The sequence below is a fragment of the Hemiscyllium ocellatum genome, chromosome 13 (assembly GCF_020745735.1).
Source record: "Hemiscyllium ocellatum isolate sHemOce1 chromosome 13, sHemOce1.pat.X.cur, whole genome shotgun sequence".
In the NCBI taxonomy this organism is placed as follows: domain Eukaryota; kingdom Metazoa; phylum Chordata; class Chondrichthyes; order Orectolobiformes; family Hemiscylliidae; genus Hemiscyllium; species Hemiscyllium ocellatum.
Window position 1 is genome coordinate 26,392,559 of NC_083413.1, and position 14,257 is coordinate 26,406,815.

Below are 14,257 nucleotides of genomic sequence, written 5' to 3' on the forward strand. Positions count from 1 at the left end.
ATATTATCTACATGGACTTGAGTAAGGCCCTTGGACAAGGTAGGCTGGTTCGTAAAGTTAGATCACATGGGATTCAGGAAAAGTTTTCCAACAGATAGAAAATTGACATGACAGTAGGAGACAGAGGGTAGTGGTGGGAGGTTGTTTTTTGGACTGAAAGCCTGTGACCAGCAGTGTTCTTAAGGGATTGGTGCTGGATCCACTGTTGCTTGTCATTTATATAACTGATTTGGATGAGAAAAGAGGAAGTATGGTTAGTACATTTGAGAATGACACTAAAGTTGGTATAGTAGGCAATGAGGAAGTATGGTTAGTACATTTGTGATTGACACTAAAATTGGTGGTCGAGTAGGTAGTGAGGAAGGTTATCCAAGATTATAAAGAGATCTTAATCAATTGGGGATAATAGACTGAGGCGTAGCAGATGGAGTTTAATTTGGATAAATGCAAGATGCTGGATTTTGGTAAAACAAACAAGGGCAGGACTTACATAGTTTTTGGAAGAGCCCTAGGCGGGGTTGCCGAACAGAGAAATCTAGGGGTTAAGGTACATAGTTCTTTGCAAGTTGTGTCACAGGTAGACAGAGTGGTAATGAAGGCATTTGGAACGTTTGCCTTTATTGCTCAGATCACTCAGTTTAGGAGTTGGGACGACATGTTGCAGCTGTACAAGACATTGTCGAGGCCTCTTCTAGAGAACTATGTACAGCTCTGGTCGCCCTACTACAGGAAGGGTAAATTGGGGGGGTGGGTCAGAAAATATTCACAAGGATATTGCTGGGACTGGAGGATTTGAGCAAAATGGAGAAGTTAGATAGGTTGGGACTTCTTTCACTGAAGCGTAGGAAGTTGAAGAGTGACCTTACAGAGGTTTAGAAAATCATGGGAGGCTTGGATAAGGTGAGTACCTAAGGTCTTTTCATAGGGTTGGGAAGTTTAAAACTGCAGGGTATATTTTTAAGGTGAGAGGAGAAAGATTTAAAAGGGACCTGAGGGGCAACTTTACACACAGTGTGTGGTTCCTATGTAGAATTAACTGTCAGAGGAAGTGGTAGATGCAGGTACAGTTACAACATGTAAGAGACATTTGGATAGGTACATGAACAAGAAAGAAATCAAAGAATGTGGGCCAAATGAAGGCAAATGGGATTAATTTAGGGTGGAAACTTAGTTGGCACGGACGCGTTGGACCGAAGGGTCTGTTTCCATGCTGTATGACTCTCATAAATCTACCTTAAATGTCACAGAGACCTTTCAAAATAATTATTCTTGCAATTCACAAAATTCCTCGAACTCCTGACCTCAATGGTCCAAATATTCAAGGAATTATAAATGAGTGATGATGTCTGATCTTAGACCCACATCTTCGTGGATTCTAGAACCAAGGCAATCTGAGAAGTAAGGCAAGGACTGATTAGGGATAGGCAATATGGCTATGTGCATGGTAAAATAATGTCACAAAGAAGACCGATGAAGGCAGGGTGCTGAATGTTGTCTATATCGCCTTTCCTCAAGAAGGGCTTATGCCCGAAATGTCGATTCTCCTGCTCCTTGGATGCTGCCTGACCTGCTGTGCTTTTCCAGCAACACATTTTTCGGCATATCACCTTCAGCAAGGCATTCAACAACATCCCACATGGTAAACTGGTTAGCAAGGTTAGATCAAATGGCATTAAGGGAGAGCCAGCCATTTGGATACAAAATTGGCTTGAAGGTAGGAGACAGGCAGTGAAAGGCTTTTTTGGGACTGGACCAGTAGTGCAGAGGATTGGTGCTGGTCTGCTGCTTTTTATCATTTACATAAATTATTTGGATGTAAATATAGGAGGAATGACTAGTAGGTTTGCAGACAACACCAAAATTGGTAGTGTAGTGGACAGCCAAGAAGGGTACCTCAGAGTATAATGGGATCTTGATCAGATGAGCCTAAGAGCCAAGGAGTGGCTGGATTAATTTAGATACATGTGAGGTGTTACATTTTGGAAAGGAAAACCGTGGCAGGACTTAAACACTTAATGGTGGGGTCCTGGGGTGTGTTGTCAAACAAAGAGACCTTGGGGTGCAGATTCACATTTTTTGAAGGAGGAGTCACATAGAAAAGGTAGTGAAGAGGGTATTTGGTACACTTGTCCTTATTGGACTGTGCATTAAGTAGAAGAGTTGGGATTTCATGTTGCAGCTGAACAGGGGACATTGGTTAGGCCAGTTTTGGAATACTGCATTTAATTCTGGTCTCCCTGATTCAGGAAGGATGTTGTGAAATTTCAAAAGGTGTAGAAAAGATTTACAAGGATGTTGCTGGGGTTGGAGAGTTTGAACTATAGGGAGTGGCTGAATGGGTTGGAGCTATTTTCCCAGAAACATCAGATGCTGAGGGGTTACTTTATAGATGTTTGTAAAATCATGAGAGACATGGATAGGGTGAATAGCCAAGATCTTTTTCCCAGGGCGGGGGAGTCTAAAACTACAGGGTATAGGCTTAGGGTGAGAGGGGAAAGATGTAAAATGGACCTAAGGGCCAACTTTTCTACACAGAGGGTGGTGCTTGTATGGAATGAGTTGCCAGAGGAAGTGGTGAAGGTTAGTACAATTCCAACATTTCAAAAGCAGCTGATTGGATATATGAACAGGAAGGCTTTGGATGGATATGTGCTGGATGCTGGCAAATAGTTCTAGATTAATTTAGGACATCTGGTGGAGCATGGATGAGTTGGACCAAAGGGTCTATTTCTATGCTGTGCAAACCCATGGCTCCATGTTGCAACACTACACTTTCTGACTTACAAATCAGAAACATAATATGGCATAAGATTATGACTCAAGTTCTTGAGAAGAGACACTGGACCCAAAACATTAACTCTGCTTTCTCTCTACAGATGCTGTCAGACTGTTGAGTTTTTTCAGTACTTTTTGTTTTTGTTTCTGACGCAGGGTGGTCTGCTTTAGATTGAAGACCATCAAATGCAGCTTTCTTTACTTTGCGGGCACAGAAAATAAAGACTGCTAAAAAAAGCACATGGGATCCTTGGCATGAACAGTAGAAATGGAGTACAAATAAAAGGAAGTTGTGCTGAAACTCTGTAAAACACTGGCTTAGCCTCAGCTGGAATTATATGGTCATATTCTGGGCAGAGAAAATATATGGAAAGTGCAGAATAGCTGGCTTAGCTCATTGTTTTCTTATTCTTTCTTGTGACATTCTCAGATCAATAGAGGGAGAATATGAGGACTGCAGATGCTGGAGATCAGAGTTGAAGAGTGCGGTGCTGGAAAAGTACAGAAGGTCAGGCAGCATCCCAGGAGCAGGAGAATCGTATGTCCGAAATGCTGACTCTCCTGCTCCTCGGATGCTGCTTGACGTGCTGTGCTTTTCCAATGCCACGCTCTTCGATTCATAGATCTTATACAGCAGAGAAGAAAATAATTCAGACCATGTGTCAGCCCTGGTCATGAATGATCTGACTACACTAATGAAGCTTTCCAGCTCTTGGCCCACACTGCAAGTGAGTATCTAAATACAGCTTAAAGGTTTCTGACTCAACCATCCTCTCGGACATCATGGAAACAGGTTTTTTGGCCTATCTTGTCCATTCCGCCCAGTGAGTTAAACAATCACTTTTTGTGACTTTGATGTCAAATATAAACCCAACTGACTGAAGATGGAAGTTTCCTTCATTTAAGAATATTGAATCTGATGGGGTTTCAGAATAATCTGTAGTTGGCAGAGCTGATGAAAAAGTAACACAGAGACATCAGACTTTGGAGCAGGAGTAGGCCTCTTGTAGTAGGCTTAAATCTTCTTCAGCAGCAATCAGAGGCTGGGAGCACTGTGTTCAACAACTTAACACATGACTCCCCCCACCCACCCCTCTCAAAAAGGCTCAAGTCAGGAATAGGGTGGAACAGTCCCATTTGCCTGGACAGGTGCAGCTCCAATAACACTTCAGAAGTTTGGCACCATCCGGGAAAAAGTAGCCTGTTTGATTGGCATCCAATTCACCAATAGCAGCAGTGTGTACTATCTAGAAGATGACTTACAATTCGTTGCCACACACGGTTCATCCAGTTAAAGAAAAAATAGAGGGAATGTTGCCTGTGATCTCTATCACCAGGAAGGACAAGGGTGGCTGATGTACGGGAAGATCATCACCTACAAATTCCCCTCCAAGCCACTCACCATCTTGACTTGGAAAGATATCACTGGTCATTTACTGTTGCTCAGTCTAACCCTCAGCCAGTGTGACTACTGAACCCATGCTGTTGGCACCACTCTGCTCTGCAAATCAACCCATTAGGACACTGTCAGCCACATTCCTGTTTCTCTTCAAAACAGTATCACAGGACCTTTCATGTCTTCCTAAGGGAACAGCCATATTCTTAGTTTAGCAAATCCCACAAAAAATGGCCATCCTGGAAGAATACCACTCTCTCAGTATTGTACTGGATTGTTAAACCTGGATCGTTGGCATCCAAGTCCTGGACTGGGATTTGAATCCAGAATGTTCTGACCCAGAGACAAGAATTTCATCCATTGAATCACAGTTAGCTTTTTATTCAGTATTCATTGGATAAATTGAATTTAAATTCCCCAGTTGTGGTGATAGATTGGATGTTTATATCTCCAGAACATTACTCCAGATGTGTGAATCACAGGTCTCATAACAGAACAAGAATGCGAAACAAAATCCCACATTCTGCTTCGAGCAGAGAAGATGAAGAAGAGATTTGAAATTTTCAAAACAACAAAGAATTTTGAAGGAGTGGAGTGGGAGACATTGCACCAGTGACAGAGGAGGCAGTGACCAGAAGACACGGACTTAAGGCACTAGTTGAAATCTGCCTCTTTGAGCAGGTTTTCAATGACTGATGTGGCTCAGTGCCATTTAAAAAAAAATAATGCTCCTGTACAGACCAATAAAATGTTTCATTTTGTCAAAAGTACAACATAAATATACGTTATTGTTAAAATGTAGAGGTATGAGTGAAAATAATTGGATAATTGAATCAGAGAGTCTGCACAGGAAAGACGTCCAAGTTTCTGAGCTGCATTGTGTTATGAAAGGGTCAGGAGAAACCAGGAAACATTCACAAAGAGAGGCCAGGTGTGCAAACAGAGCAGTGAAAATACCACTCTTCAAATTATTACCGGCCATATTACCTTTGAAATGCCAAAGCAAACAGACCCTCTGCACATCCAAGACTTTTATAACTTGGCAAACCCAAAGGTTTCAATTTATTATTTTGCTCTTCTCAAGCTGAAATAGTGTTTGTCTGAAATGAGCTGTATCCCAGTATGCGAGGGGGAACTATATTATTGGGCTTGTGCCAATCACCACGGCTCTTTTCTGCCATTTCACTTTTGAGGAAGCAAAGTGAATCTACCAAAAGCTTCTGCAATTTCAAGCCAAGATCACACCAGCCTGCTCTCTCTCTCTCTTTATCCTTTCCACCTCTCCCTAAACTTTCAGAAAAGATAGTCTTTGCATTCCTCGGCTTGTGAACTCTCCACATGCTGCTCTCCAGCTGAAACCAATATCCTAGAAATCCTTTTTAATCATCAACTGAGCCAGGAAACCTGGATTAAAGTCCCACTTGCTTCAGAGTTGTGTCATAACATCTCTGAATAGATTGATTTGGAAAAGATATTAAAATCATCGGTTGATTTGAAGTGAGGGTCTAGGGCAAGGTAAGGCATCAAGAACGAAGGGTTCAGATTCCCAATGGAATATCCCAGTTGGAGGATCTGAGACTGTTTTTGTTCTGATGTCACATTCTTAAGGTTTCAGGAGGAGTTTGATTTCACTGAAAAACCCGAGGTGTTTGTAGAAGGGAAGAAGGTGCCCATGACTGTAACCATGTGACATGATTCATCCCCAAACCAGCCAGCCGGCATCTGGATCTTCCTGAATGGGATTGCTAAACTTAACCTTAAACTGAGGCAGATTTCTGCTGCAGACCAACCCCACCAGGAATGAAGCGCAGGCAAATCCACATCATCGGAAGCCTGCATTTCGGAGATGGAGAGCTTTTCCATCCTATCGGGGTCAGAGGTAAAAGTTCGGTCTGTGAACCCACTGGAATATCTGATTCATTTTTACAGACAATGTGCAAGGTGAATTTTGGAAGAAGAAACCCTACATGACCTTGAAATGATAAATTCTTTCTGACCACTCTCAATGAGCACGGTTCAATGAGAAATACCAATTCAAAGCACTCTAATGTGAAACACCATGTTGTAACAGTACCACTTCCTGCAATCAACTGACAATCTGATGCCTGCAGTAAAACACAGATGACATCAAAACAGTGGGCGATGCAGAAGGTTATTGAAGTTTACAAAGGGATCGTGTTCAATTGGCCCAGTAGGCTAAGGAATGGCCCATAGAGTTTAATTTGGATAAGGTATTGACATTGTAGTAAACCAAACGTGGGCAGAACGTTTACAGAAAATGCTATGGCGCTGAGGTGTGTTGGCAAACAGAGAGACCTTGGGGTTCAGAAACATAGTTCTTTAAAAGTTGTGTCACAGATAGATAGGTTAAGAAGGCGTTTAGAACACTTGCCTTTATTACTCAGACCATTGATTATAGGAGGTTGGTGAGGCTACTTTTGGAGTACTGTATGCAGTTCTGGTTGCAATGCTACAGGAAGGGTATTATTAAATTGGAGAGGGTTCGGAAAACATTTACCAGGATGTTGCTGGAACTGGAGGCTTGCGTTATAAACAGAGGCTGGAAAGACTGTGACTTTTTCATTGGAGTGTAGGAGGTTGAGGGGTGACTTCACAGAAACTTCAAAAATTATGAGGGGCAAAGACAAGGTTGAATATCAAATGTCTTTTCCTTGGAGTGGGGGAGTTCAAAACATGAGGTGAAAGGAGAAAGATTTAAAAGGGATCTGAGGGGCAACTTTTTCACCCTGAGGATGTTCATATGTGGAACGAACTGCCAGAGGAAGTGATCGATGTAGATACCGTTACATTTAAAAGACATTTGGATAGGTACATGAAAAGGAAAGGTTTAGAGGGATATTGGCAAGTGGGATTAGTTTAGTTTTGGGAAACTTGGTCAACACAGAAGAGTTGGACCGAAGGGTTGGTTTCTGTGCTGTATGACTCTATGGCTCTAGTCATACAAAGAAACCTTTCGGTTCAATTTTGAATCTTTCCAGCATGACACAGGAATGCCTCCTCAAACTAACACAATAACAAAAAAAAAATTTCTCCTGCTGAAGTAAGACAACAACAGAAGAGAAAGGAGCAGGTATCGACCATTCAGCCTCAAGCATGTTCTCTCTTTCAACATAACCATGCTGATCTTGGGTTTGAGCTTCACTTCCTACCCCCTTCTCATTTCCCTGGACTCCCTGCCATGAATATGTCCAATGATGGAGTATCCATAATCCTCTGTGGTGGAAGATTCACAATACTCTGGTTGCCATCAGCTTTTCTTTGATTGGAGAATGAGACCTACTCATAGTTATAGGTTTCCACCACTGGGTTGTCAGACTGATTGCTGATCCATAGGTATTTGAGCATATGGGTGGGACATGTCACAAGGCATGAAGAGATGCTAAAGAGTTTGTGAAATTTGTGTTGAATGTGAAATAATACTGCAATCATCCATAATTGGCAGTGCAGGAATGTCTACAGTGATAAATTACATTTTGGCTCAGAGGCAACTGAAGTTCAAGAATTTTCCATCGACTTGGTATTTCATACTGATCATCAGAGGGCACTAATCTTTGAAATGGTAAATGGACTGTAAGGGAAATTATAGATAGTACAGGGGCTACATCCAGCACTGGCTTGACACCAGTCTGCATACTCTCACACTCACACTTAGAGTCATGGAGATGTACAGCATGGAAACAGATCCATCGGTCCAACTCATCCATGCCGATCAGATATCCCAACCCAATCTAGTTCCAGCTGCCAACACCCGGCCCATATCCCTTCCTATTCATATACCCATCCAAATGCCTCTTAAATGTTGCAATTGTATCAGCCTCCACTGGCAGCTCATTCCATACACGTACCACCTTCTGCGTGAAAAAGTTGCCCCATAGGTCTCTTTTTATATCTTTCCCCTCTCACCCTTAACCTATGTCCTCTAGTTCTGGACTCCCTACCACAGGGAAAAGACTTTGCCTATTTGCAAGGTTTGTGAAGATTTGTAGCTCAGGTTGAGGTTTAGGGTGTAGTTTGCTCGCTGAGCTGTAGGTTTGATATCCAGACGTTTCATTACCTGGCTAGGTAACATCATCAGTGGCGACCTCCAAGTGAAGCGAAGCTGTTGTCTCCTCCTTTCTATTTATATCTTTCTCCTGGATAGGGTTCCAGGGGTTTGTGGTGATGTCATTTCCTGTTCGTTTTCTGAGGGGTTGATAGATGGCATCTAGATCTATGTGTTTGTTTATGCCTATTTATCCTATCCCTGCCTCTCATGGTTTTGTAAAGCTTTATAAGGCTAACCATTGTAGGATAGTGATGAAGTTTCTTAGATATCCAAACACAGAGTTATACAGCGTGGAAATAGACTCTGCGGTCCAACTCATCCATGCCAACCAGATATCCTAAACTATCTAGTCTGTTTTTGACAGCATTTGGCCCGTATCCCACTAAACTCTTCCTATTCATACCCCATACAGATGACTTTTAAATGTTGTAATAGTACCAGCCTCCACCATCACTTTCTGCATGAAAAAGTTGCTCTCAGGTCCCTTTTAAATCTTTCCCCTCTCACCTTAAACATATGTCTTCTAGTTCTGGACTCCCCTACCCTGGGAAAAAGACCGCCTATTCATCCTATCCATGCCTCTCATGATTTTACGAACCTCTATGCTCCAGGGAAAAAGGTCCTGGCCTGTTCAACTTCTCCCATTAGCTCAAACCCTCCAATGCTGGAACATTCTTGTAAATCTTTTCTGAACCCTTTCAAGTTTTACAATATCTTTCCTAACGCAGGGAAACCAGAAATGAACATAGTATCCTAAAAGTGGCCTCACCAATGTTCTGTAACAGCTGCAACATGACATTTCAAGTCCTATACTCAATGCTCTGACCAATGAAGGCAAACATGCCAAACACTTGCTTCACCACCCTACCTACCTATAACTCCACTTTCAGGGAACTATGAAGCTGCATCCCTAGGTCTTTTTATTCAGCAACACTCCCCAGGGCCTCACCATTAGCTGTATAAGTCCTGCCCTGATTTGCCTTACCAAAATGCAACAACTCACATTTATCTAAATTAAACCCCATCTGCCAATCAAAGCACAATTCATGGAACCTTGCAATTTACTGATTCAGATGCTTTGATCAGATTGATGAATGAAATGAAAAATTTCTGATATTGTTCTCAACATTCTCTGCAATTTTTCTGACAGTAACGAGGTTGTCAGAGGTTCCTCTGGAAAGGCACAAGTCACACTGTGGACAGAATCTTCTTTAACCTTGAACAACTTGGGCCGTGGTGAGAAACTTGACAGAATCATGTGATATGCCGAGTAAGGCCTTTCTCAACACCAAGCTGCATTTTCTAACAAAGTCCAACAGCGAGGCAAGGTTTTCATTAGTGGGCAACAAGAGACCTATTAATGAGGATTATCACTCATTGTCACCTTTCCTACTACAGAATGTCATCTCTCTAATATGCAGGCTCCCATTCTCCCATCTGCCTGATCAAAATGAGTTGCCAAGAATATCTGACAAGGCAGTGAAAGCAAGCTTACCACTTGCTCCTCTGGATGTCTGCCTTGGATACCAGTCACCAACATCACAGAGCATGCTCCAAAAGCAGTGGCAGCACACACTCTACATCCATCAACATTGTCGTCTGACAAGTATCAGCCTCACTGCATCGTTATGGCCCATCTTTGACCTACCTGCAGGATGGTTCTGCACTGCAATGCTGCATTTTTCAGCATGGCAGCACCTACCAATGGAATACTGGTTCCAGGACCAGTCTGCATCTCAGACCTCCCTCCTTCACTGTCTCGCCTGCAATTCCCTCTCCCTAGTCAGAGGCAGTCTCAATTTGGCGTGTTGATAGCTCACTTAATAGGATTGTGAATTCCTCTTTCCAAACATTCTCTGCTGACATTATCCATGAATGTTCCAATATTGTTAGTTGTTAAACACCTTTCTTTTGGCCATGAAATTGAAACTGTGATTGAGACTGAAATGGAAAGGCAGATGAAAGAAGACAAACTTTATTTACAAACAGAAGGAGCGGATCAAAATTAATGTGATCTGTCCATTCAAATTCAACAGTGTAGGAATGCAAATGAGCTAAGAACAACTTCAGGTCTTTTGAACATAAGAGTAACAACATAAACATGTGGAAGCAATTTAGCGAGGTCTGCAAATCCAAATTTGGGATTTAAGTTTTTCAAAATGAGAATTCAGAATTCATACACTTAAATCTCCAGTTGCATTTGGTTTCTTTGAAACATCTTCTAAAAATCAATTCCAGATCATGTTAGAACCTAAATTATGACAGTTTTTTTAAAGACAGTGATTGATTTGTAAAGGATAAAAAGTGAAAGATCAAATATCTCCTTTAACTCATGATAGTCAGCAGTCAGAAATTAAATTAATCTAGCAGCACATGTACTGTAGCCAATTTTTCAGACAACACAAAAGTAGGTGGAAAAAGAGGTTTTGACAGGGATACAGACAGTTTACACTCCCCTATCCTATCCCTATAACCCTGCATTTTACCATGGCTAATCCATTTAGCCTGCACACCCCTGGACACTATGGGCCATTTAGCATGGCTAATCCACCTAACCTGCAAATCTTTAGACTGAAGGAGGAAAGCGGAGCACCTGAAGGAAACCCACACAGACATGGGGTGAATTTGCAAACTCCACACAGCCTGACGTTGGAATTGAACAGGGTCCCTATCACTGTGACGTAGTAGTGCTGACCATGGCATGGAGGGACTGTTATATGAGTACAGGCTAAACAGAATGGGTCTCTTCTCACTAGAGTTTTGAAGAATGAGAGATGATCGCATTGAAATATGTAGGGTTCTTAAGGGGCTTGACAGGATAAATGCTGAGATGATGTTTCCCTCATGGGAGAGTCTAGCACCAGAGGGCATTGTCTCAGAATAAGACTGAGATGAAGCACAATTTCTTCCTTCAGAGGTTGAGAGTCTTTGGAACTCCTTGCCACAGAGAACCATAGGGGCAGAGTCCTTGTGTATATTTAACGCTGAGATAGGGAGACACTTGATCAGTAGGGAATCAAGGTTATGAAGAAAGGACTGGAAAGTGGAATGTTGGATCAGCCATGATATGATTGAATAGCAGAACAGGCTTGAGGGGTTGAACACCTAACTCTGTTCCTATTTCTTATGGTTTTAGGGCCATTCTCAGGATACATCTACCAGAAATTATCTCAAACACACTGTGCACAAACCATAATTTGTTATCCCCTCAAATTGAGGATGTCACCTCCTCAGGTCCTTGGGTTTCTGCCAAAGCCCAGAGTGTGGGTCCAAGTGGTACAATGAGACAATGTATTGGGAGCACATCTTTTATAGGCCCTTCTCCCTTTGGAGTGAGTAACGAGGATCTGGGACTTTAACTTCCCAGATATTGACTGGGAGAGCTATAGCTCGAGTTCATTAGATGGGTCGGTGTTTGTCCAATGTGTGCAGGAGGGTTTCCTGACACAATATGTAGACAGGCCAACAAAAGGTGAGGCTATACTGGATTTGGTTCTAGGTAATGAACCAGGCCAGGTGTTAGACTTGGAGGTAGGTGAGCACTTCGGGGACAGTGACCACAACTCGGTGACTTTTACTTTAGTGATGGAGAGGGATAAGTGTGCGCCGCAGGGCAAGAGTTACAGCTGGGGGCAGGGAAATTATGATGCAGTGAGGCATGACTTAGGATGTGTGGATTGGAAAAACAGGCTTCAAGAGAAGAACACTAATGAGATGTGGGGATTGTTCAAGGAGCAGCTACTACGTGTCCTCGATAAGTATGTACCAGTCAGGCATGGTGTAAAGGGCCTTGTGAGGCAGCCGTGGTTTAGTAAGGAATTGGAATCCCTTGTGAAAGGGAAGAAGGCGGCATATGTAAAGATGAGGCGTGAAGGTTCAGTTGGGGCGATAGAGAGTTATAAGGTAGCCAGGAAGGATCTAAAGAGAGAGCTAAGAGAAGCGAGAAGGGGACATGAAAAGTCTTTAGCTGGTAGGATTAGGGAAAACCCAAAGGCTCTCTATATGTATGTCAGGAATAAAAGGATGACTAGGGTAGGTATTGGTCCAGTCAAGGATAGTAGTGGGAAGTTGTGTGTGGAGGCGGAGGAGATTGGAGAGACACTAAATCAATACTTTTCATCAGTATTCACTCAGGAACAGGACACTGTTGCTGATGTGAATATGGAGTCACAAATGATTAGAATGGATGGCCTGGAAATATGCAGGGAAGAGGTTCTGGGAATATTGGAGAGGATGAAAATAGATAAGTCTCCTGGGCCTGATGGCATTTACCCTAGGATCCTATGGGAAGCTAGGGAGGAGATAGCAGAGCCATTGGCCTGGATTTTTATGTCGTCATTGTCAACGGGAATAGTACCAGAGGACTGGAGGATAGCGAATGTGGTCCCCTTGTTCAAGAAAGGGAGTAGGGATAGCCCTAGTAACTATAGGCCAGTGAGTCTGACTTCAGTGGTGGGCAAAGTCTTAGAGAGAATGGTAAGGGATAAGATTTATGAACATCTGGATAGGAATAACGTGATCAAGGATAGCCAGCATGGTTTTGTGAAGGGCAGGTCGTGCCTCACAAACCTTATTGAGTTCTTTGAGAAGGTGACTAAGGAAGTGGACGAGGGTAAAGCAGTAGATGTTGTGTATATGGATTTTAGTAAGGCGTTCGATAAGGTTCCCCATGGTAGGCTAATGCTAAAACTACGGAGGTATGGCATTGAGGATACATTAGAGGTTTGGATTAGGAATTGGCTGGCTGGAAGGAGACAGAGGGTAGTAGTTGATGGACTATGTTCATCTTGGAGTGCAGTTACTAGCGGTGTACCACAAGGATCTGTTTTGGGACCATTGCTTTTTGTTATCTTTATAAATGATCTAGAGGAAGGGCTTGAAAGCTGGGTAAGCAAGTTTGCGGATGACACAAAAGTCGGTAGAGTTGTGGATAGTGAGGAAGGAAGTGGTAGGTTACAGCGGGATATAGATAAGTTGCAGAGCTGGGCAGAAATGTGGCAAATGGAATTCAATGTAGCTAAGTGTGAAGTCATTCACTTTGGTAGGAGTAACAAGAAGATGGATTACTGGGCTAATGGTAGGCTACTTGGTAGTGTGGATGAGCAGAGGGATCTTGGTGTCCATGTACACAGATCTCTGAAAGTTGCCACCCAGGTAAATAGTGCTGTGAGGAAGGCATATGGTGTACTGGGCTTTATTGGTAGAGGAATTGAGTTCCGGAGTCCTGAGGTCATGTTGCAACTGTATAAGACTCTGGTGCGGCCTCATCTGGAGTATTGTGTGCAGTTTTGGTCGCCATACTATAGGAAGGATGTGGAGGCTTTGGAACGAGTGCAGAGGAGGTTTACCAGGATGTTGCCTGGTATGGTAGGAAAATCTTATGAGGAAAGGCTGAGGCACTTGGGGCTGTTCTCATTGGAGAAGAGAAGGTTTAGGGGAGATTTGATAGAGGTGTATAAGATGATTAGGGGTTTAGATAGGGTCGACACTGAGAACCTTTTACCGCTAATGAAGTCAGGTGTTACTAGGGGACACAGCTTTAAATTAAGGGGTGGTAGGTATAGGACAGATGTTAGGGGTAGATTCTTTACACAGCGGGTTGTGAGTTCATGGAATGCCCTGCCAGTAGCAGTGGTGAACTCTCCTTCTTTATGGTCATTTAAGCGGGCATTGGATAGGCATTTGGAAGTTATTGGGCTAGTGTAGGTTAGGTAGGATTCGGTCGGCGCAACATCGAGGGCCGAAGGGCCTGTACTGCGCTGTATCTTTCTATGTTCTATGTTCTATGATCCAGAAGGCTCAGTACCAATGCTGACAGTCTCATCACGGATTTCCAAACTATCTTGTTGTTACTGTCACCTTTTACAGATGAGTGACCACCAGGTTCACAGCCCTGACCCTGCCTGCGATTCTCTTGACATAATAGGACTTGCAAATGGACCCTGGTAAATGGCTGCACGTGACTGCATTCAATGTGAGATCTTTGGAGTATGTCAATGTCCACACGATCTTGATGGGTT

The 14,257-nt window shown here is 42.9% G+C and overlaps 1 protein-coding gene across 9 annotated transcripts in view; it reads right to left on the reverse strand.

Annotated features, from left to right (window-relative positions):
* lpp (LIM domain containing preferred translocation partner in lipoma) overlaps positions 1 to 14,257 on the reverse strand; it is a 401,787-nt gene that overhangs the window by 151,013 nt on the left and 236,517 nt on the right. The window lies entirely within an intron of this gene.